Source organism: Pelobates fuscus, chromosome 6 (assembly GCF_036172605.1).
Source record: "Pelobates fuscus isolate aPelFus1 chromosome 6, aPelFus1.pri, whole genome shotgun sequence".
NCBI classification, from domain to species: Eukaryota; Metazoa; Chordata; class Amphibia; order Anura; family Pelobatidae; genus Pelobates; species Pelobates fuscus.
In genome coordinates this window covers 7,719,689-7,744,475 of record NC_086322.1, presented here as the reverse complement: position 1 = coordinate 7,744,475, position 24,787 = coordinate 7,719,689, and the positions used below count along the sequence as shown (strand labels likewise).

The 24,787-nt window shown below is 35.3% G+C and overlaps 9 non-coding genes across 9 annotated transcripts; all 9 read right to left on the bottom strand.

Moving 5' to 3' along the window:
• Nucleotides 1–298: 298 nt before the first annotated feature.
• Nucleotides 299–370, bottom strand: TRNAP-UGG (transfer RNA proline (anticodon UGG)). Its single transcript has one exon. It is a non-coding gene; the product is annotated as a tRNA-Pro (tRNA).
• A 5,819-nt stretch (nucleotides 371–6,189) lies between these two features.
• On the bottom strand, nucleotides 6,190–6,261 carry TRNAP-UGG (transfer RNA proline (anticodon UGG)). The gene has a single exon. It is a non-coding gene; the product is annotated as a tRNA-Pro (tRNA).
• Nucleotides 6,262–8,426: 2,165 nt separating this feature from the next.
• Nucleotides 8,427–8,498, bottom strand: TRNAP-UGG (transfer RNA proline (anticodon UGG)). Its single transcript has one exon. It is a non-coding gene; the product is annotated as a tRNA-Pro (tRNA).
• Nucleotides 8,499–12,973: 4,475 nt separating this feature from the next.
• TRNAP-UGG (transfer RNA proline (anticodon UGG)) lies at nucleotides 12,974–13,045 on the bottom strand. The gene has a single exon. It is a non-coding gene; the product is annotated as a tRNA-Pro (tRNA).
• Nucleotides 13,046–14,072: 1,027 nt separating this feature from the next.
• Nucleotides 14,073–14,144, bottom strand: TRNAP-UGG (transfer RNA proline (anticodon UGG)). The gene has a single exon. It is a non-coding gene; the product is annotated as a tRNA-Pro (tRNA).
• Nucleotides 14,145–17,443: 3,299 nt separating this feature from the next.
• Nucleotides 17,444–17,515, bottom strand: TRNAP-UGG (transfer RNA proline (anticodon UGG)). Its single transcript has one exon. It is a non-coding gene; the product is annotated as a tRNA-Pro (tRNA).
• A 3,265-nt stretch (nucleotides 17,516–20,780) lies between these two features.
• TRNAP-UGG (transfer RNA proline (anticodon UGG)) lies at nucleotides 20,781–20,852 on the bottom strand. The gene has a single exon. It is a non-coding gene; the product is annotated as a tRNA-Pro (tRNA).
• A 2,163-nt stretch (nucleotides 20,853–23,015) lies between these two features.
• On the bottom strand, nucleotides 23,016–23,087 carry TRNAP-UGG (transfer RNA proline (anticodon UGG)). The gene has a single exon. It is a non-coding gene; the product is annotated as a tRNA-Pro (tRNA).
• A 1,028-nt stretch (nucleotides 23,088–24,115) lies between these two features.
• Nucleotides 24,116–24,187, bottom strand: TRNAP-UGG (transfer RNA proline (anticodon UGG)). Its single transcript has one exon. It is a non-coding gene; the product is annotated as a tRNA-Pro (tRNA).
• Between the last annotated feature and the right edge of the window lie 600 nt (nucleotides 24,188–24,787).

Genomic DNA, 24,787 nt, shown 5'->3' with positions numbered 1-24,787 from the left:
GTTAGGACTTGCATTAATGACTTACGATAAACCATTGATTTTAAATGGTTGATAATGAAAACAACACATTTTTTATGATTTCTCTCATACAATTCTAAGTAAAAGCTAAACTTGTATTAATATAAGATGTTAGCTTTGAAAGGTGATATCAGAAGCACCAGGAAATATATATATTGATGGTGGCATGCCAACATCTTGTCTGTGGAGCACTTGAAGGGTTTTGCTACAAATGATTTTTGCTGACTATATTAAACACAGTTGGAAGCTACGTGTTTCAAAAGAAAAACACCAATTGCTTGGGCTCGTCCGGGATTTGAACCCGGGACCTCTCGCACCCAAAGCGAGAATCATACCCCTAGACCAACGAGCCATTACATTAGTTGGGTTTTAGGAAAAAAATTGCCAGACTAACATTAGTTGGGTTTTAGGAAAAAAATTGCCAGACTAACGCGCCAGACAGCGTTTGTGTTTTCAAAATAGAAACAAAGTTTTCGTTTTGAAGTGAGGATTTTAAATTTCCTCAATAGGATCTGTTTTTCCAATATCATTTTCATTGTATGGGTAAATTAACAGTTGAGGTTTATGTACGATGGTGATAAATCATATTGACAGTTGTCAAAGTTGAGTCTGTTTCTGGTCAAATTGCTGGGGAAGACTTAAAATGTCCATTCATTTCTTAATTGTTTATGAGGGCTTTGTTGGTTTAGGAGAAATTTGTGGTTCAAATATATGTTGGAAAAGCACATGAAGGATTTAACTTTCTTTCTCATATTCTGCATGCTATCACCATGTTGAAAATAAAGTAAAGATGTGCAGAGGAGAAATTAATTATAAATAGTCTTGTGCAAAATAATGTTTGGGGAGGTTGGCCTGGTTCCATAACTTGAATCCACAGCCGAACGTAACGACTGCCTTGAATTTACCTTTACAGTTTTATTCATCGATACATTCAGGCGTGTACTGGAAGGAATTTGATTCAAACCTACCCTCTCCAACACATATTTGCACATGTCTAAGTATGAATAAAAATAGAATTCCGTATGTCAAAACATATATTTTTCCCCTTTCTTTGTTGTTAACAAAGATTTTGCAGTCTTAAGAAAGACTTTGCAGTCTTAAAAGCGTCATCTGAGCAGTTAGGACTTGCATTAATGACTTACGATAAACCATTGATTTTAAATGGTTGATAATGAAAACAACACATTTTTTATGATTTCTCTCATACAATTCTAAGTAAAAGCTAAACTTGTATTAATATAAGATGTTAGCTTTGAAAGGTGATATCAGAAGCACCAGGAAATATTTATATTGATGGTGGCATGCCAACATCTTCTCTGTGGAGCACTTGAAGGGTTTTGCTACAAATGATTTTTGCTGACTATATTAAACACAGTTGGAAGCTACGTGTTTCAAAAGAAAAACACCAATTGCTTGGGCTCGTCCGGGATTTGAACCCGGGACCTCTCGCACCCACAGCGAGAATCATACCCCTAGACCAACGAGCCATTACATTAGTTGGGTTTTAGGAAAAAAATTGCCAGACTAACATTAGTTGGGTTTTAGGAAAAAAATTGCCAGACTAACGCGCCAGACAGCGTTTGTGTTCTCAAAATAGAAACAAAGTTTTCGTTTTGAAGTGAGGATTTTAAATTTCCTCAATAGGATCTGTTTTTCCAATATCATTTTCATTGTATGGGTAAATTAACAGTTGAGGTTTATGTACGATGGTGATAAATCATATTGACAGTTGTCAAAGTTGAGTCTTTTTCTGGTCAAATTGCTGGGGAAGACTTAAAATGTCCATACATTTCTTAATTGTTTATGAGGGCTTTGTTGGTTTAGGAGAAATTTGTGGTTCAAATATATGTTGGAAAAGCACATGAAGGATTTAACTTTCTTTCTCATATTCTGCATGCTATCACCATGTTGAAAATAAAGTAAAGATGTGCAGAGGAGAAATTAATTATAAATAGTCTTGTGCAAAATAATGTTTGGGGAGGTTGGCCTGGTTCCATAACTTGAATCCACAGCCGAACGTAACGACTGCCTTGAATTTACCTTTACAGTTTTATTCATCGATACATTCAGGCGTGTACTGGAAGGAATTTGATTCAAACCTACCCTCTCCAACACATATTTGCACATGTCTAAGTATGAATAAAAATAGAATTCCGTATGTCAAAACATATATTTTTTCCCCTTTCTTTGTTGTTAACAAAGATTTTGCAGTCTTAAGAAAGACTTTGCAGTCTTAAAAGCGTCATCTGAGCAGTTAGGACTTGCATTAATGACTTACGATAAACCATTGATTTTAAATGGTTGATAATGAAAACAACACATTTTTTATGATTTCTCTCATACAATTCTAAGTAAAAGCTAAACTTGTATTAATATAAGATGTTAGCTTTGAAAGGTGATATCAGAAGCACCAGGAAATATATATATTGATGGTGGCATGCCAACATCTTCTCTGTGGAGCACTTGAAGGGTTTTGCTACAAATGATTTTTGCTGACTATATTAAACACTTCATGTCACAACTTGTACAAGCACCAACTAGAATGGACGCTTGTCTGGACCTGGTTTTAACAAACAACGTTGATCTTTTGACCAACATTCAAGTAGGTGAGCACTTGGGAAATAGTGATCACAATATAGTGTCCTTTGAAATAAACTCAAAAAAACAAAAGCACATGGGGTATACTAAAACATATAATTTTAAAAAGGCCAATTTCAATAAGATAAGGGAAGCTTTACAATATATTGACTGGCATAAACTCTTTAGTGAAAAGAACACTGAGGATAAATGGATCATCTTCCAACAAATATTAGAAAGGTACATTTCTCAGTATGTACCATTGGGAAATAAGTATAAAAGAAACAAATTAAAACCAATGTGGCTTAGTAGAGAAGTAAAACAAGAGATTAAAAATAAGAAAAGGGCATTTAAAGCATTTAAATCAGACAAATCAGATGCATCTTATAAAAGATATAAGAAAGCAAATAATGCGTGCAAAAAGGCAATTAAACTTGCTAAACTTCAAAATGAAAAAATGATAGCTAAAGAGAGCAAAACCAACCCCAAAGCATTTTTTAAGTACATAAATTCCAAAAAACCCAAAAATGAAAGTATAGGTACACTTAAAACTGAAACGGGGGTGTTGGTTAATGAAGACCAAGAAAAGGCAGGAATTCTAAATAACTATTTCTCCTCCGTATATATTAAAGAAGAACCCATGGCAATAGATGTGCAAATGATTGCTACTAAAAACTTGCAGAATAATTGTAATTGGTTAACTCAAGACAATGTGCTGCAGCAACTAAAGAAAGTTAATATAAACAAAGCTCCAGGGCCTGACGGTATCCATCCACGTGTACTTAAGGAACTAAGTGTAGAAATAAGTGAACCTCTGTTTTTAATCTTTCAAGATTCTTTTCTTTCAGGAAGTGTTCCGGAGGATTGGAGGAAGGCAGATGTGGTTCCTATATTCAAAAAGGGTTCAAAATCCTTGCCTGGAAATTATAGACCTGTGAGCTTAACTTCTGTGGCTGGTAAAATATTTGAAAGGTTATTAAGGGATAATATTCAAGAATTCCTTGAGAAGAATATGGTTATCAGCAAAAATCAGCACGGTTTTATGAAGCACAGGTCGTGTCAAACTAACTTGATTGCTTTCTACGAAGAAGTAAGTAGAAGTATAGATCAGGGTGTTGCAGTGGATGTGATCTATTTGGATTTTGCCAAGGCATTTGATACAGTTCCACACAAAAGATTAGTGTTCAAACTCAAGGAAATCGGTCTCGATGAAAATGCTTGTTCTTGGGTAGAACATTGGCTTAAAAACAGAATACAAAGAGTTGTTGTTAATGGTAAATTTTCAAGCTGGACAGAGGTGGCAAGTGGTGTCCCTCAGGGGTCTGTTCTGGGACCCCTTCTATTTAACATTTTTATAAATGATCTTGAAGACAGCATTGAAAGTCATGTTTCAGTGTTTGCAGATGACACAAAACTTTGTAAAATAATACAATGTGAGCAAGATATTACTTTGCTGCAGAAGGATTTAGATAGACTGGGGGACTGGGCACTCAAATGGCAGATGAAATTTAATGTTGAAAAATGCAAAGTTATGCACTTCGGCGTAAAGAATACACAAGCAACGTATACCCTTAATGGAAGCGAATTAGGGATAACAACACACGAAAAGGACTTGGGAATTGTTATAGACAACAAACTATGCAACAATGTGCAATGTCAATCAGCAGTGGCCAAGGCCAGTAAGGTATTGTCATGCATGAAAAAGGGCATTCATTCTCGGGACGAGAATATCATTTTGCCTCTCTATAAATCACTGGTAAGACCACATATTGAATATGCTGTGCAATTTTGGGCACCTGTTCTAAAGAAGGATATCATGGCACTAGAAAAAGTGCAGAGGCGGGCTACAAAATTAATAAAAGGAATGGAACATATCAGCTATGAAGAAAGGTTAACAAATTTAAACCTATTTAGTTTAGAAAAACGTCGCCTGAGAGGGGATATGATAACATTATACAAATATATTCGGGGCCAATACAAACCATTGTGTGGAAATCTATTCACAAACCGGACTTTACATAGGACACGAGGCCATGCGTTTAGACTGGAAGAAAGAAGATTTCGTCTAAGGCAAAGGAAAGGTTTTTTTACTGTAAGAACAATCAGGATGTGGAATTCTCTGCCTGAAGAAGTGGTTTTATCAGAGTCCATACAGATGTTCAAACAGCTACTAGATGCATACTTGCAAAAACAGAATATTCAAGGATATAATCTTTCAATGTAGGGTAATAACTGCTTGATTCAAGGATAAATCTGACTGCCATTCTGGGGTCAAGAAGGAATTTTTTGTCCTAGCTTGTTGCAAAATTGTGCTTCAAACTGGGTTTTTTTCTTTTTTTTTTTTTTTTTTTTCTTTTCTTTTGGATCAACAGCAAAAAACAGGTGTGAGGAAGGCTGAACTTGATGGACGCAAGTCTCTTTTCAGCTATCTAACTATGTAACTATGTAACACAGTTGGAAGCTACGTGTTTCAAAAGAAAAACACCAATTGCTTGGGCTCGTCCGGGATTTGAACCCGGGACCTCTCGCACCCAAAGCAAGAATCATACCCCTAGACCAACGAGCCATTACATTAGTTGGGTTTTAGGAAAAAAATTGCCAGACTAACGCGCCAGACAGCGTTTGTGTTCTCAAAATAGAAACAAAGTTTTCGTTTTGAAGTGAGGATTTTAAATTTCCTCAATAGGATCTGTTTTTCCAATATCATTTTCATTGTATGGGTAAATTAACAGTTGAGGTTTATGTACGATGGTGATAAATCATATTGACAGTTGTCAAAGTTGAGTCTGTTTCTGGTCAAATTGCTGGGGAAGACTTAAAATTTCCATTCATTTCTTAATTGTTTATGAGGGCTTTGTTGGTTTAGGAGAAATTTGTGGTTCAAATATATGTTGGAAAAGCACATGAAGGATTCAACTTGCTTTCTCATATTCTGCATGCTATCACCATGTTGAAAATAAAGTAAAGATGTGCAGAGGAGAAATTAATTATAAATAGTCTTGTGCAAAATAATGTTTGGGGAGGTTGGCCTGGTTCCATAACTTGAATCCACAGCCGAACGTAACGACTGCCTTGAATTTACCTTCACAGTTTTATTCATCGATACATTCAGGCGTGTACTGGAAGGAATTTGATTCAAACCTACCCTCTCCAACACATATTTGCACATGTCTAAGTATGAATAAAAATAGAATTCCGTATGTCAAAACATATATTTTTTTCCCCTTTGTTTGTTGTTAACAAAGATTTTGCAGTCTTAAGAAAGACTTTGCAGTCTTAAAAGCGTCATCTGAGCAGTTAGGACTTGCATTAATGACTTACGATAAACCATTGATTTTAAATGGTTGATAATGAAAACAACACATTTTTTATGATTTCTTTCATACAATTCTAAGTAAAAGCTAAACTTGTATTAATATAAGATGTTAGCTTTGAAAGGTGATATCAGAAGCACCAGGAAATATATATATTGATGGTGGCATGCCAACATCTTGTCTGTGGAGCACTTGAAGGGTTTTGCTACAAATGATTTTTGCTGACTATATTAAACACAGTTGGAAGCTACGTGTTTCAAAAGAAAAACAACAATTGCTTGGGCTCGTCCGGGATTTGAACCCGGGACCTCTCGCACCCAAAGCGAGAATCATACCCCTAGACCAACGAGCCATTACATTAGTTTGGTTTTAGGAAAAAAATTGCCAGACTAACATTAGTTGGGTTTTAGGAAAAAAATTGCCAGACTAACGCGCCAGACAGCGTTTGTGTTCTCAAAATAGAAACAAAGTTTTCGTTTTGAAGTGAGGATTTTAAATTTCCTCAATAGGATCTGTTTTTCCAATATCATTTTCATTGTATGGGTAAATTAACAGTTGAGGTTTATGTACGATGGTGATAAATCATATTGACAGTTGTCAAAGTTGAGTCTGTTTCTGGTCAAATTGCTGGGGAAGACTTAAAATGTCCATTCATTTCTTAATTGTTTATGAGGGCTTTGTTGGTTTAGGAGAAATTTGTGGTTCAAATATATGTTGGAAAAGCACATGAAGGATTTAACTTTCTTTCTCATATTCTGCATGCTATCACCATGTTGAAAATAAAGTAAAGATGTGCAGAGGAGAAATTAATTATAAATAGTCTTGTGCAAAATAATGTTTGGGGAGGTTGGCCTGGTTCCATAACTTGAATCCACAGCCGAACGTAACGACTGCCTTGAATTTACCTTTACAGTTTTATTCATCGATACATTCAGGCGTGTACTGGAAGGAATTTGATTCAAACCTACCCTCTCCAACACATATTTGCACATGTCTAAGTATGAATAAAAATAGAATTCCGTATGTCAAAACATATATTTTTTTCCACTTTGTTTGTTGTTAACAAAGATTTTGCAGTCTTAAGAAAGACTTTGCAGTCTTAAAAGCGTCATCTGAGCAGTTAGGACTTGCATTAATGACTTACGATAAACCATTGATTTTAAATGGTTGATAATGAAAACAACACATTTTTTATGATTTCTCTCATACAATTCTAAGTAAAAGCTAAACTTGTATTAATATAAGATGTTAGCTTTGAAAGGTGATATCAGAAGCACCAGGAAATATATATATTGATGGTGGCATGCCAACATCTTCTCTGTGGAGCACTTGAAGGGTTTTGCTACAAATGATTTTTGCTGACTATATTAAACACAGTTGGAAGCTACGTGTTTCAAAAGAAAAACACCAATTGCTTGGGCTCGTCCGGGATTTGAACCCGGGACCTCTCGCACCCAAAGCAAGAATCATACCCCTAGACCAACGAGCCATTACATTAGTTGGGTTTTAGGAAAAAAATTGCCAGACTAACGCGCCAGACAGCGTTTGTGTTCTCAAAATAGAAACAAAGTTTTCGTTTTGAAGTGAGGATTTTAAATTTCCTCAATAGGATCTGTTTTTCCAATATCATTTTCATTGTATGGGTAAATTAACAGTTGAGGTTTATGTACGATGATGATAAATCATATTGACAGTTGTCAAAGTTGAGTCTGTTTCTGGTCAAATTGCTGGGGAAGACTTAAAATTTCCATTCATTTCTTAATTGTTTATGAGGGCTTTGTTGGTTTAGGAGAAATTTGTGGTTCAAATATATGTTGGAAAAGCACATGAAGGATTCAACTTGCTTTCTCATATTCTGCATGCTATCACCATGTTGAAAATAAAGTAAAGATGTGCAGAGGAGAAATTAATTATAAATAGTCTTGTGCAAAATAATGTTTGGGGAGGTTGGCCTGGTTCCATAACTTGAATCCACAGCCGAACGTAACGACTGCCTTGAATTTACCTTCACAGTTTTATTCATCGATACATTCAGGCGTGTACTGGAAGGAATTTGATTCAAACCTACCCTCTCCAACACATATTTGCACATGTCTAAGTATGAATAAAAATAGAATTCCGTATGTCAAAACATATATTTTTTTCCCCTTTGTTTGTTGTTAACAAAGATTTTGCAGTCTTAAGAAAGACTTTGCAGTCTTAAAAGCGTCATCTGAGCAGTTAGGACTTGCATTAATGACTTACGATAAACCATTGATTTTAAATGGTTGATAATGAAAACAACACATTTTTTATGATTTCTTTCATACAATTCTAAGTAAAAGCAAAACTTGTATTAATATAAGATGTTAGCTTTGAAAGGTGATATCAGAAGCACCAGGAAATATATATATTGATGGTGGCATGCCAACATCTTGTCTGTGGAGCACTTGAAGGGTTTTGCTACAAATGATTTTTGCTGACTATATTAAACACAGTTGGAAGCTACGTGTTTCAAAAGAAAAACACCAATTGCTTGGGCTCGTCCGGGATTTGAACCCGGGACCTCTCGCACCCAAAGCGAGAATCATACCCCTAGACCAACGAGCCATTACATTAGTTGGGTTTTAGGAAAAAAATTGCCAGACTAACATTAGTTGGGTTTTAGGAAAAAAATTGCCAGACTAACGCGCCAGACAGCGTTTGTGTTTTCAAAATAGAAACAAAGTTTTCGTTTTGAAGTGAGGATTTTAAATTTCCTCAATAGGATCTGTTTTTCCAATATCATTTTCATTGTATGGGTAAATTAACAGTTGAGGTTTATGTACGATGGTGATAAATCATATTGACAGTTGTCAAAGTTGAGTCTGTTTCTGGTCAAATTGCTGGGGAAGACTTAAAATGTCCATTCATTTCTTAATTGTTTATGAGGGCTTTGTTGGTTTAGGAGAAATTTGTGGTTCAAATATATGTTGGAAAAGCACATGAAGGATTTAACTTTCTTTCTCATATTCTGCATGCTATCACCATGTTGAAAATAAAGTAAAGATGTGCAGAGGAGAAATTAATTATAAATAGTCTTGTGCAAAATAATGTTTGGGGAGGTTGGCCTGGTTCCATAACTTGAATCCACAGCCGAACGTAACGACTGCCTTGAATTTACCTTTACAGTTTTATTCATCGATACATTCAGGCGTGTACTGGAAGGAATTTGATTCAAACCTACCCTCTCCAACACATATTTGCACATGTCTAAGTATGAATAAAAATAGAATTCCGTATGTCAAAACATATATTTTTTTCCACTTTGTTTGTTGTTAACAAAGATTTTGCAGTCTTAAGAAAGACTTTGCAGTCTTAAAAGCGTCATCTGAGCAGTTAGGACTTGCATTAATGACTTACGATAAACCATTGATTTTAAATGGTTGATAATGAAAACAACACATTTTTTATGATTTCTCTCATACAATTCTAAGTAAAAGCTAAACTTGTATTAATATAAGATGTTAGCTTTGAAAGGTGATATCAGAAGCACCAGGAAATATTTATATTGATGGTGGCATGCCAACATCTTCTCTGTGGAGCACTTGAAGGGTTTTGCTACAAATGATTTTTGCTGACTATATTAAACACAGTTGGAAGCTACGTGTTTCAAAAGAAAAACACCAATTGCTTGGGCTCGTCCGGGATTTGAACCCGGGACCTCTCGCACCCACAGCGAGAATCATACCCCTAGACCAACGAGCCATTACATTAGTTGGGTTTTAGGAAAAAAATTGCCAGACTAACATTAGTTGGGTTTTAGGAAAAAAATTGCCAGACTAACGCGCCAGACAGCGTTTGTGTTTTCAAAATAGAAACAAAGTTTTCGTTTTGAAGTGAGGATTTTAAATTTCCTCAATAGGATCTGTTTTTCCAATATCATTTTCATTGTATGGGTAAATTAACAGTTGAGGTTTATGTACGATGGTGATAAATCATATTGACAGTTGTCAAAGTTGAGTCTGTTTCTGGTCAAATTGCTGGGGAAGACTTAAAATGTCCATTCATTTCTTAATTGTTTATGAGGGCTTTGTTGGTTTAGGAGAAATTTGTGGTTCAAATATATGTTGGAAAAGCACATGAAGGATTTAACTTTCTTTCTCATATTCTGCATGCTATCACCATGTTGAAAATAAAGTAAAGATGTGCAGAGGAGAAATTAATTATAAATAGTCTTGTGCAAAATAATGTTTGGGGAGGTTGGCCTGGTTCCATAACTTGAATCCACAGCCGAACGTAACGACTGCCTTGAATTTACCTTTACAGTTTTATTCATCGATACATTCAGGCGTGTACTGGAAGGAATTTGATTCAAACCTACCCTCTCCAACACATATTTGCACATGTCTAAGTATGAATAAAAATAGAATTCCGTATGTCAAAACATATATTTTTTTCCACTTTGTTTGTTGTTAACAAAGATTTTGCAGTCTTAAGAAAGACTTTGCAGTCTTAAAAGCGTCATCTGAGCAGTTAGGACTTGCATTAATGACTTACGATAAACCATTGATTTTAAATGGTTGATAATGAAAACAACACATTTTTTATGATTTCTCTCATACAATTCTAAGTAAAAGCTAAACTTGTATTAATATAAGATGTTAGCTTTGAAAGGTGATATCAGAAGCACCAGGAAATATTTATATTGATGGTGGCATGCCAACATCTTCTCTGTGGAGCACTTGAAGGGTTTTGCTACAAATGATTTTTGCTGACTATATTAAACACAGTTGGAAGCTACGTGTTTCAAAAGAAAAACACCAATTGCTTGGGCTCGTCCGGGATTTGAACCCGGGACCTCTCGCACCCACAGCGAGAATCATACCCCTAGACCAACGAGCCATTACATTAGTTGGGTTTTAGGAAAAAAATTGCCAGACTAACATTAGTTGGGTTTTAGGAAAAAAATTGCCAGACTAACGCGCCAGACAGCGTTTGTGTTCTCAAAATAGAAACAAAGTTTTCGTTTTGAAGTGAGGATTTTAAATTTCCTCAATAGGATCTGTTTTTCCAATATCATTTTCATTGTATGGGTAAATTAACAGTTGAGGTTTATGTACGATGGTGATAAATCATATTGACAGTTGTCAAAGTTGAGTCTGTTTCTGGTCAAATTGCTGGGGAAGACTTAAAATTTCCATTCATTTCTTAATTGTTTATGAGGGCTTTGTTGGTTTAGGAGAAATTTGTGGTTCAAATATATGTTGGAAAAGCACATGAAGGATTCAACTTGCTTTCTCATATTCTGCATGCTATCACCATGTTGAAAATAAAGTAAAGATGTGCAGAGGAGAAATTAATTATAAATAGTCTTGTGCAAAATAATGTTTGGGGAGGTTGGCCTGGTTCCATAACTTGAATCCACAGCCGAACGTAACGACTGCCTTGAATTTACCTTCACAGTTTTATTCATCGATACATTCAGGCGTGTACTGGAAGGAATTTGATTCAAACCTACCCTCTCCAACACATATTTGCACATGTCTAAGTATGAATAAAAATAGAATTCCGTATGTCAAAACATATATTTTTTTCCCCTTTGTTTGTTGTTAACAAAGATTTTGCAGTCTTAAGAAAGACTTTGCAGTCTTAAAAGCGTCATCTGAGCAGTTAGGACTTGCATTAATGACTTACGATAAACCATTGATTTTAAATGGTTGATAATGAAAACAACACATTTTTTATGATTTCTTTCATACAATTCTAAGTAAAAGCTAAACTTGTATTAATATAAGATGTTAGCTTTGAAAGGTGATATCAGAAGCACCAGGAAATATATATATTGATGGTGGCATGCCAACATCTTGTCTGTGGAGCACTTGAAGGGTTTTGCTACAAATGATTTTTGCTGACTATATTAAACACAGTTGGAAGCTACGTGTTTCAAAAGAAAAACAACAATTGCTTGGGCTCGTCCGGGATTTGAACCCGGGACCTCTCGCACCCAAATCGAGAATCATACCCCTAGACCAACGAGCCATTACATTAGTTTGGTTTTAGGAAAAAAATTGCCAGACTAACATTAGTTGGGTTTTAGGAAAAAAATTGCCAGACTAACGCGCCAGACAGCGTTTGTGTTCTCAAAATAGAAACAAAGTTTTCGTTTTGAAGTGAGGATTTTAAATTTCCTCAATAGGATCTGTTTTTCCAATATCATTTTCATTGTATGGGTAAATTAACAGTTGAGGTTTATGTACGATGGTGATAAATCATATTGACAGTTGTCAAAGTTGAGTCTGTTTCTGGTCAAATTGCTGGGGAAGACTTAAAATGTCCATTCATTTCTTAATTGTTTATGAGGGCTTTGTTGGTTTAGGAGAAATTTGTGGTTCAAATATATGTTGGAAAAGCACATGAAGGATTTAACTTTCTTTCTCATATTCTGCATGCTATCACCATGTTGAAAATAAAGTAAAGATGTGCAGAGGAGAAATTAATTATAAATAGTCTTGTGCAAAATAATGTTTGGGGAGGTTGGCCTGGTTCCATAACTTGAATCCACAGCCGAACGTAACGACTGCCTTGAATTTACCTTTACAGTTTTATTCATCGATACATTCAGGCGTGTACTGGAAGGAATTTGATTCAAACCTACCCTCTCCAACACATATTTGCACATGTCTAAGTATGAATAAAAATAGAATTCCGTATGTCAAAACATATATTTTTTTCCCTTTTGTTTGTTGTTAACAAAGATTTTGCAGTCTTAAGAAAGACTTTGCAGTCTTAAATGCGTCATCTGAGCAGTTAGGACTTGCATTAATGACTTACGATAAACCATTGATTTTAAATGGTTGATAATGAAAACAACACATTTTTTATGATTTCTCTCATACAATTCTAAGTAAAAGCTAAACTTGTATTAATATAAGATGTTAGCTTTGAAAGGTGATATCAGAAGCACCAGGAAATATATATATTGATGGTGGCATGCCAACATCTTCTCTGTGGAGCACTTGAAGGGTTTTGCTACAAATGATTTTTGCTGACTATATTAAACACAGTTGGAAGCTACGTGTTTCAAAAAAAAGTAGCAATTGCTTGGGCTCGTCCGGGATTTGAACCCGGGACCTCTCGCACCCAAAGCGAGAATCATACCCCTAGACCAACGAGCCATTACATTAGTTAGGTTTTAGGAAAAAAATTGCCAGACTAACGCGCCAGACAGCGTTTGTGTTCTCAAAATAGAAACAAAGTTTTCGTTTTGAAGTGAGGATTTTAAATTTCCTCAATAGGATCTGTTTTTCCAATATCATTTTCATTGTATGGGTAAATTAACAGTTGAGGTTTATGTACGATGGTGATAAATCATATTGACAGTTGTCAAAGTTGAGTCTGTTTCTGGTCAAATTGCTGGGGAAGACTTAAAATGTCCATTCATTTCTTAATTGTTTATGAGGGCTTTGTTGGTTTAGGAGAAATTTGTGGTTCAAATATATGTTGGAAAAGCACATGAAGGATTTAACTTTCTTTCTCATATTCTGCATGCTATCACCATGTTGAAAATAAAGTAAAGATGTGCAGAGGAGAAATTAATTATAAATAGTCTTGTGCAAAATAATGTTTGGGGAGGTTGGCCTGGTTCCATAACTTGAATCCACAGCCGAACGTAACGACTGCCTTGAATTTACCTTTACAGTTTTATTCATCGATACATTCAGGCGTGTACTGGAAGGAATTTGAGTCAAACCTACCCTCTCCATCACATATTTGCACAAGTCTAAGTATGAATAAAAATAGAATTCCGTATGTCAAAACATATATTTTTTCCCCTTTGTTTGTTGTTAACAAAGATTTTGCAGTCTTAAGAAAGACTTTGCAGTCTTAAAAGCGTCATCTGAGCAGTTAGGACTTGCATTAATGACTTACGATAAACCATTGATTTTAAATGGTTGATAATGAAAACAACACATTTTTTATGATTTCTCTCATACAATTCTAAGTAAAAGCTAAACTTGTATTAATATAAGATGTTAGCTTTGAAAGGTGATATCAGAAGCACCAGGAAATATATATATTGATGGTGGCATGCCAACATCGTGTCTGTGGAGCACTTGAAGGGTTTTGCTACAAATGATTTTTGCTGACTATATTAAACACAGTTGGAAGCTACGTGTTTCAAAAGAAAAACACCAATTGCTTGGGCTCGTCCGGGATTTGAACCCGGGACCTCTCGCACCCAAAGCGAGAATCATACCCCTAGACCAACGAGCCATTACATTAGTTGGGTTTTAGGAAAAAAATTGCCAGACTAACATTAGTTGGGTTTTAGGAAAAAAATTGCCAGACTAACGCGCCAGACAGCGTTTGTGTTTTCAAAATAGAAACAAAGTTTTCGTTTTGAAGTGAGGATTTTAAATTTCCTCAATAGGATCTGTTTTTCCAATATCATTTTCATTGTATGGGTAAATTAACAGTTGAGGTTTATGTACGATGGTGATAAATCATATTGACAGTTGTCAAAGTTGAGTCTGTTTCTGGTCAAATTGCTGGGGAAGACTTAAAATGTCCATACATTTCTTAATTGTTTATGAGGGCTTTGTTGGTTTAGGAGAAATTTGTGGTTCAAATATATGTTGGAAAAGCACATGAAGGATTTAACTTTCTTTCTCATATTCTGCATGCTATCACCATGTTGAAAATAAAGTAAAGATGTGCAGAGGAGAAATTAATTATAAATAGTCTTGTGCAAAATAATGTTTGGGGAGGTTGGCCTGGTTCCATAACTTGAATCCACAGCCGAACGTAACGACTGCCTTGAATTTACCTTCACAGTTTTATTCATCGATACATTCAGGCGTGTACTGGAAGGAATTTGATTCAAACCTACCCTCTCCAACACATATTTGCACATGTCTAAGTATGAATAAAAATAGAATTCCGTATGTCAAAACATATATTTTTCCCCTTTCTTTGTTGTTAACAAAGATTTTGCAGTCTTAAGAAAGACTTTGCAGTCTTAAAAGCGTCATCTGAGCAGTTAGGACTTGCATTAATGACTTACGATAAACCATTGATTTTAAATGGTTGATAATGAAAACAACACATTTTTTATGATTTCTCTCATACAATTCTAAGTAAAAGCTAAACTTGTATTAATATAAGATGTTAGCTTTGAAAGGTGATATCAGAAGCACCAGGAAATATTTATATTGATGGTGGCATGCCAACATCTTCTCTGTGGAGCACTTGAAGGGTTTTGCTACAAATGATTTTTGCTGACTATATTAAACACAGTTGGAAGCTACGTGTTTCAAAAGAAAAACACCAATTGCTTGGGCTCGTCCGGGATTTGAACCCGGGACCTCTCGCACCCACAGCGAGAATCATACCCCTAGACCAACGAGCCATTACATTAGTTGGGTTTTAGGAAAAAAATTGCCAGACTAACATTAGTTGGGTTTTAGGAAAAAAATTGCCAGACTAACGCGCCAGACAGCGTTTGTGTTCTCAAAATAGAAACAAAGTTTTCGTTTTGAAGTGAGGATTTTAAATTTCCTCAATAGGATCTGTTTTTCCAATATCATTTTCATTGTATGGGTAAATTAACAGTTGAGGTTTATGTACGATGGTGATAAATCATATTGACAGTTGTCAAAGTTGAGTCTGTTTCTGGTCAAATTGCTGGGGAAGACTTAAAATGTCCATACATTTCTTAATTGTTTATGAGGGCTTTGTTGGTTTAGGAGAAATTTGTGGTTCAAATATATGTTGGAAAAGCACATGAAGGATTTAACTTTCTTTCTCATATTCTGCATGCTATCACCATGTTGAAAATAAAGTAAAGATGTGCAGAGGAGAAATTAATTATAAATAGTCTTGTGCAAAATAATGTTTGGGGAGGTTGGCCTGGTTCCATAACTTGAATCCACAGCCGAACGTAACGACTGCCTTGAATTTACCTTTACAGTTTTATTCATCGATACATTCAGGCGTGTACTGGAAGGAATTTGATTCAAACCTACCCTCTCCAACACATATTTGCACATGTCTAAGTATGAATAAAAATAGAATTCCGTATGTCAAAACATATATTTTTTCCCCTTTCTTTGTTGTTAACAAAGATTTTGCAGTCTTAAGAAAGACTTTGCAGTCTTAAAAGCGTCATCTGAGCAGTTAGGACTTGCATTAATGACTTACGATAAACCATTGATTTTAAATGGTTGATAATGAAAACAACACATTTTTTATGATTTCTCTCATACAATTCTAAGTAAAAGCTAAACTTGTATTAATATAAGATGTTAGCTTTGAAAGGTGATATCAGAAGCACCAGGAAATATATATATTGATGGTGGCATGCCAACATCTTCTCTGTGGAGCACTTGAAGGGTTTTGCTACAAATGATTTTTGCTGACTATATTAAACACAGTTGGAAGCTACGTGTTTCAAAAGAAAAACACCAATTGCTTGGGCTCGTCCGGGATTTGAACCCGGGACCTCTCGCACCCAAAGCAAGAATCATACCCCTAGACCAACGAGCCATTACATTAGTTGGGTTTTAGGAAAAAAATTGCCAGACTAACGCGCCAGACAGCGTTTGTGTTCTCAAAATAGAAACAAAGTTTTCGTTTTGAAGTGAGGATTTTAAATTTCCTCAATAGGATCTGTTTTTCCAATATCATTTTCATTGTATGGGTAAATTAACAGTTGAGGTTTATGTACGATGGTGATAAATCATATTGACAGTTGTCAAAGTTGAGTCTGTTTCTGGTCAAATTGCTGGGGAAGACTTAAAATTTCCATTCATTTCTTAATTGTTTATGAGGGCTTTGTTGGTTTAGGAGAAATTTGTGGTTCAAATATATGTTGGAAAAGCACATGAAGGATTCAACTTGCTTTCTCATATTCTGCATGCTATCACCATGTTGAAAATAAAGTAAAGATGTGCAGAGGAGAAATTAATTATAAATAGTCTTGTGCAAAATAATGTTTGGGGAGGTTGGCCTGGTTCCATAACTTGAATCCACAGCCGAACGTAACGACTGCCTTGAATTTACCTTCACAGTTTTATTCATCGATACATTCAGGCGTGTACTGGAAGGAATTTGATTCAAACCTACCCTCTCCAACACATATTTGCACATGTCTAAGTATGAATAAAAATAGAATTCCGTATGTCAAAACATATATTTTTTTCCCCTTTGTTTGTTGTTAACAAAGATTTTGCAGTCTTAAGAAAGACTTTGCAGTCTTAAAAGCGTCATCTGAGCAGTTAGGACTTGCATTAATGACTTACGATAAACCATTGATTTTAAATGGTTGATAATGAAAACAACACATTTTTTATGATTTCTTTCATACAATTCTAAGTAAAAGCTAAACTTGTATTAATATAAGATGTTAGCTTTGAAAGGTGATATCAGAAGCACCAGGAAATATATATATTGATGGTGGCATGCCAACATCTTGTCTGTGGAGCACTTGAAGGGTTTTGCTACAAATGATTTTTGCTGACTATATTAAACACAGTTGGAAGCTACGTGTTTCAAAAGAAAAACAACAATTGCTTGGGCTCGTCCGGGATTTGAACCCGGGACCTCTCGCACCCAAAGCGAGAATCATACCCCTAGACCAACGAGCCATTACATTAGTTTGGTTTTAGGAAAAAAATTGCCAGACTAACATTAGTTGGGTTTTAGGAAAAAAATTGCCAGACTAACGCGCCAGACAGCGTTTGTGTTCTCAAAATAGAAACAAAGTTTTCGTTTTGAAGTGAGGATTTTAAATTTCCTCAATAGGATCTGTTTTTCCAATATCATTTTCATTGTATGGGTAAATTAACAGTTGAGGTTTATGTACGATGGTGATAAATCATATTGACAGTTGTCAAAGTTGAGTCTGTTTCTGGTCAAATTGCTGGGGAAGACTTAAAATGTCCATTCATTTCTTAATTGTTTATGAGGGCTTTGTTGGTTTAGGAGAAATTTGTGGTTCAAATATATGTTGGAAAAGCACATGAAGGATTTAACTTTCTTTCTCATATTCTGCATGCTATCACCATGTTGAAAATAAAGTAAAGATGTGCAGAGGAGAAATTAATTATAAATAGTCTTGTGCAAAATAATGTTTGGGGAGGTTGGCCTGGTTCCATAACTTGAATCCACAGCCGAACGTAACGACTGCCTTGAATTTACCTTTACAGTTTTATTCATCGATACATTCAGGCGTGTACTGGAAGGAATTTGATTCAAACCTACCCTCTCCAACACATATTTGCACATGTCTAAGTATGAATAAAAATAGAATTCCGTATGTCAAAACATATATTTTTTTCCACTTTGTTTGTTGTTAACAAAGATTTTGCAGTCTTAAGAAAGACTTTGCAGTCTTAAAAGCGTCATCTGAGCAGTTAGGACTTGCATTAATGACTTACGATAAACCATTGATTTTAAATGGTTGATAATGAAAACAACACATTTTTTATGATTTCTCTCATACAATTCTAAGTAAAAGCTAAACTTGTATTAATATAAGATGTTAGCTTTGAAAGGTGATATCAGAAGCACCAGGAAATATATATATTGATGGTGGCATGCCAACATCTTCTCTGTGGAGCACTTGAAGGGTTTTGCTACAAATGATTTTTGCTGACTATATTAAACACAGTTGGAAGCTACGTGTTTCAAAAGAAAAACACCAATTGCTTGGGCTCGTCCGGGATTTGAACCCGGGACCTCTCGCACCCAAAGCAAGAATCATACCCCTAGACCAACGAGCCATTACATTAGTTGGGTTTTAGGAAAAAAATTGCCAGACTAACGCGCCAGACAGCGTTTGTGTTCTCAAAATAGAAACAAAGTTTTCGTTTTGAAGTGAGGATTTTAAATTTCCTCAATAGGATCTGTTTTTCCAATATCATTTTCATTGTATGGGTAAATTAACAGTTGAGGTTTATGTACGATGATGATAAATCATATTGACAGTTGTCAAAGTTGAGTCTGTTTCTGGTCAAATTGCTGGGGAAGACTTAAAATTTCCATTCATTTCTTAATTGTTTATGAGGGCTTTGTTGGTTTAGGAGAAATTTGTGGTTCAAATATATGTTGGAAAAGCACATGAAGGATTCAACTTGCTTTCTCATATTCTGCATGCTATCACCATGTTGAAAATAAAGTAAAGATGTGCAGAGGAGAAATTAATTATAAATAGTCTTGTGCAAAATAATGTTTGGGGAGGTTGGCCTGGTTCCATAACTTGAATCCACAGCCGAACGTAACGACTGCCTTGAATTTACCTTCACAGTTTTATTCATCGATACATTCAGGCGTGTACTGGAAGGAATTTGATTCAAACCTACCCTCTCCAACACATATTTGCACATGTCTAAGTATGAATAAAAATAGAATTCCGTATGTCAAAACATATATTTTTTTCCCCTTTGTTTGTTGTTAACAAAGATTTTGCAGTCTTAAGAAAGACTTTGCAGTCTTAAAAGCGTCATCTGAGCAGTTAGGACTTGCATTAATGACTTACGATAAACCATTGATTTTAAATGGTTGATAATGAAAACAACACATTTTTTATGATTTCTTTCATACAATTCTAAGTAAAAGCTAAACTTGTATTAATATAAGATGTTAGCTTTGAAAGGTGATATCAGAAGCACCAGGAAATATATATATTGATGGTGGCATGCCAACATCTTGTCTGTGGAGCACTTGAAGGGTTTTGCTACAAATGATTTTTGCTGACTATATTAAACACAGTTGGAAGCTACGTGTTTCAAAAGAAAAACAACAATTGCTTGGGCTCGTCCGGGATTTGAACCCGGGACCTCTCGCACCCAAAGCAAGAATCATACCCCTAGACCAACGAGCCATTACATTAGTTGGGTTTTAGGAAAAAAATTGCCAGACTAACGCGCCAGACAGCGTTTGTGTTCTCAAAATAGAAACAAAGTTTTCGTTTTGAAGTGAGGATTTTAAATTTCCTCAATAGGATCTGTTTTTCCAATATCATTTTCATTGTATGGGTAAATTAACAGTTGAGGTTTATGTACGATGATGATAAATCATATTGACAGTTGTCAAAGTTGAGTCTGTTTCTGGTCAAATTGCTGGGGAAGACTTAAAATTTCCATTCATTTCTTAATTGTTTATGAGGGCTTTGTTGGTTTAGGAGAAATTTGTGGTTCAAATATATGTTGGAAAAGCACATGAAGGATTCAACTTGCTTTCTCATATTCTGCATGCTATCACCATGTTGAAAATAAAGTAAAGATGTGCAGAGGAGAAATTAATTATAAATAGTCTTGTGCAAAATAATGTTTGGGGAGGTTGGCCTGGTTCCATAACTTGAATCCACAGCCGAACGTAACGACTGCCTTGAATTTACCTTCACAGTTTTATTCATCGATACATTCAGGCGTGTACTGGAAGGAATTTGATTCAAACCTACCCTCTCCAACACATATTTGCACATGTCTAAGTATGAATAAAAATAGAATTCCGTATGTCAAAACATATATTTTTTTCCCCTTTGTTTGTTGTTAACAAAGATTTTGCAGTCTTAAGAAAGACTTTGCAGTCTTAAAAGCGTCATCTGAGCAGTTAGGACTTGCATTAATGACTTACGATAAACCATTGATTTTAAATGGTTGATAATGAAAACAACACATTTTTTATGATTTCTTTCATACAATTCTAAGTAAAAGCTAAACTTGTATTAATATAAGATGTTAGCTTTGAAAGGTGATATCAGAAGCACCAGGAAATATATATATTGATGGTGGCATGCCAACATCTTGTCTGTGGAGCACTTGAAGGGTTTTGCTACAAATGATTTTTGCTGACTATATTAAACACAGTTGGAAGCTACGTGTTTCAAAAGAAAAACAACAATTGCTTGGGCTCGTCCGGGATTTGAACCCGGGACCTCTCGCACCCAAAGCGAGAATCATACCCCTAGACCAACGAGCCATTACATTAGTTTGGTTTTAGGAAAAAAATTGCCAGACTAACATTAGTTGGGTTTTAGGAAAAAAATTGCCAGACTAACGCGCCAGACAGCGTTTGTGTTCTCAAAATAGAAACAAAGTTTTCGTTTTGAAGTGAGGATTTTAAATTTCCTCAATAGGATCTGTTTTTCCAATATCATTTTCATTGTATGGGTAAATTAACAGTTGAGGTTTATGTACGATGGTGATAAATCATATTGACAGTTGTCAAAGTTGAGTCTGTTTCTGGTCAAATTGCTGGGGAAGACTTAAAATGTCCATTCATTTCTTAATTGTTTATGAGGGCTTTGTTGGTTTAGGAGAAATTTGTGGTTCAAATATATGTTGGAAAAGCACATGAAGGATTTAACTTTCTTTCTCATATTCTGCATGCTATCACCATGTTGAAAATAAAGTAAAGATGTGCAGAGGAGAAATTAATTATAAATAGTCTTGTGCAAAATAATGTTTGGGGAGGTTGGCCTGGTTCCATAACTTGAATCCACAGCCGAACGTAACGACTGCCTTGAATTTACCTTTACAGTTTTATTCATCGATACATTCAGGCGTGTACTGGAAGGAATTTGATTCAAACCTACCCTCTCCAACACATATTTGCACATGTCTAAGTATGAATAAAAATAGAATTCCGTATGTCAAAACATATATTTTTTTCCACTTTGTTTGTTGTTAACAAAGATTTTGCAGTCTTAAGAAAGACTTTGCAGTCTTAAAAGCGTCATCTGAGCAGTTAGGACTTGCATTAATGACTTACGATAAACCATTGATTTTAAATGGTTGATAATGAAAACAACACATTTTTTATGATTTCTCTCATACAATTCTAAGTAAAAGCTAAACTTGTATTAATATAAGATGTTAGCTTTGAAAGGTGATATCAGAAGCACCAGGAAATATATATATTGATGGTGGCATGCCAACATCTTCTCTGTGGAGCACTTGAAGGGTTTTGCTACAAATGATTTTTGCTGACTATATTAAACACAGTTGGAAGCTACGTGTTTCAAAAGAAAAACACCAATTGCTTGGGCTCGTCCGGGATTTGAACCCGGGACCTCTCGCACCCAAAGCAAGAATCATACCCCTAGACCAACGAGCCATTACATTAGTTGGGTTTTAGGAAAAAAATTGCCAGACTAACGCGCCAGACAGCGTTTGTGTTCTCAAAATAGAAACAAAGTTTTCGTTTTGAAGTGAGGATTTTAAATTTCCTCAATAGGATCTGTTTTTCCAATATCATTTTCATTGTATGGGTAAATTAACAGTTGAGGTTTATGTACGATGGTGATAAATCATATTGACAGTTGTCAAAGTTGAGTCTGTTTCTGGTCAAATTGCTGGGGAAGACTTAAAATTTCCATTCATTTCTTAATTGTTTATGAGGGCTTTGTTGGTTTAGGAGAAATTTGTGGTTCAAATATATGTTGGAAAAGCACATGAAGGATTTAACTTTCTTTCTCATATTCTGCATGCTATCACCATGTTGAAAATAAAGTAAAGATGTGCAGAGGAGAAATTAATTATAAATAGTCTTGTGCAAAATAATGTTTGGGGAGGTTGGCCTGGTTCCATAACTTGAATCCACAGCCGAACGTAACGACTGCCTTGAATTTACCTTTACAGTTTTATTCATCGATACATTCAGGCGTGTACTGGAAGGAATTTGATTCAAACCTACCCTCTCCAACACATATTTGCACATGTCTAAGTATGAATAAAAATAGAATTCCGTATGTCAAAACATATATTTTTCCCCTTTCTTTGTTGTTAACAAAGATTTTGCAGTCTTAAGAAAGACTTTGCAGTCTTAAAAGCGTCATCTGAGCAGTTAGGACTTGCATTAATGACTTACGATAAACCATTGATTTTAAATGGTTGATAATGAAAACAACACATTTTTTATGATTTCTCTCATACAATTCTAAGTAAAAGCTAAACTTGTATTAATATAAGATGTTAGCTTTGAAAGGTGATATCAGAAGCACCAGGAAATATATATATTGATGGTGGCATGCCAACATCTTCTCTGTGGAGCACTTGAAGGGTTTTGCTACAAATGATTTTTGCTGACTATATTAAACACAGTTGGAAGCTACGTGTTTCAAAAGAAAAACACCAATTGCTTGGGCTCGTCCGGGATTTGAACCCGGGACCTCTCGCACCCAAAGCGAGAATCATACCCCTAGACCAACGAGCCATTACATTAGTTGGGTTTTAGGAAAAAAATTGCCAGACTAACGCGCCAGACAGCGTTTGTGTTCTCAAAATAGAAACAAAGTTTTCGTTTTGAAGTGAGGATTTTAAATTTCCTCAATAGGATCTGTTTTTCCAATATCATTTTCATTGTATGAGTAAATTAACAGTTGAGGTTTATGTACGATGGTGATAAATCATATTGACAGTTGTCAAAGTTGAGTCTGTTTCTGGTCAAATTGCTGGGGAAGACTTAAAATGTCCATTCATTTCTTAATTGTTTATGAGGGCTTTGCTGGTTTAGGAGAAATTTGTGGTTCAAATATATGTTGGAAAAGCACATGAAGGATTTAACTTTCTTTCTCATATTCTGCATGCTATCACCATGTTGAAAATAAAGTAAAGATGTGCAGAGGAGAAATTAATTATAAATAGTCTTGTGCAAAATAATGTTTGGGGAGGTTGGCCTGGTTCCATAACTTGAATCCACAGCCGAACGTAACGACTGCCTTGAATTTACCTTTACAGTTTTATTCATCGATACATTCAGGCGTGTACTGGAAGGAATTTGATTCAAACCTACCCTCTCCAACACATATTTGCACATGTCTAAGTATGAATAAAAATAGAATTCCGTATGTCAAAACATATATTTTTTTCCCCTTTCTTTGTTGTTAACAAAGATTTTGCAGTCTTAAGAAAGACTTTGCAGTCTTAAAAGCGTCATCTGAGCAGTTAGGACTTGCATTAATGACTTACGATAAACCATTGATTTTAAATGGTTGATAATGAAAACAACACATTTTTTATGATTTCTCTCATACAATTCTAAGTAAAAGCTAAACTTGTATTAATATAAGATGTTAGCTTTGAAAGGTGATATCAGAAGCACCAGGAAATATATATATTGATGGTGGCATGCCAACATCTTCTCTGTGGAGCACTTGAAGGGTTTTGCTACAAATGATTTTTGCTGACTATATTAAACACAGTTGGAAGCTACGTGTTTCTAAAGAAAAACACCAATTGCTTGGGCTCGTCCGGGATTTGAACCCGGGACCTCTCGCACCCAAAGCGAGAATCATACCCCTAGACCAACGAGCCATTACATTAGTTGGGTTTTAGGAAAAAAATTGCCAGACTAACGCGCCAGACAGCGTTTGTGTTCTCAAAATAGAAACAAAGTTTTCGTTTTGAAGTGAGGATTTTAAATTTCCTCAATAGGATCTGTTTTTCCAATATCATTTTCATTGTATGAGTAAATTAACAGTTGAGGTTTATGTACGATGGTGATAAATCATATTGACAGTTGTCAAAGTTGAGTCTGTTTCTGGTCAAATTGCTGGGGAAGACTTAAAATGTCCATTCATTTCTTAATTGTTTATGAGGGCTTTGTTGGTTTAGGAGAAATTTGTGGTTCAAATATATGTTGGAAAAGCACATGAAGGATTTAACTTTCTTTCTCATATTCTGCATGCTATCACCATGTTGAAAATAAAGTAAAGATGTGCAGAGGAGAAATTAATTATAAATAGTCTTGTGCAAAATAATGTTTGGGGAGGTTGGCCTGGTTCCATAACTTGAATCCACAGCCGAACGTAACGACTGCCTTGAATTTACCTTCACAGTTTTATTCATCGATACATTCAGGCGTGTACTGGAAGGAATTTGATTCAAACCTACCCTCTCCAACACATATTTGCA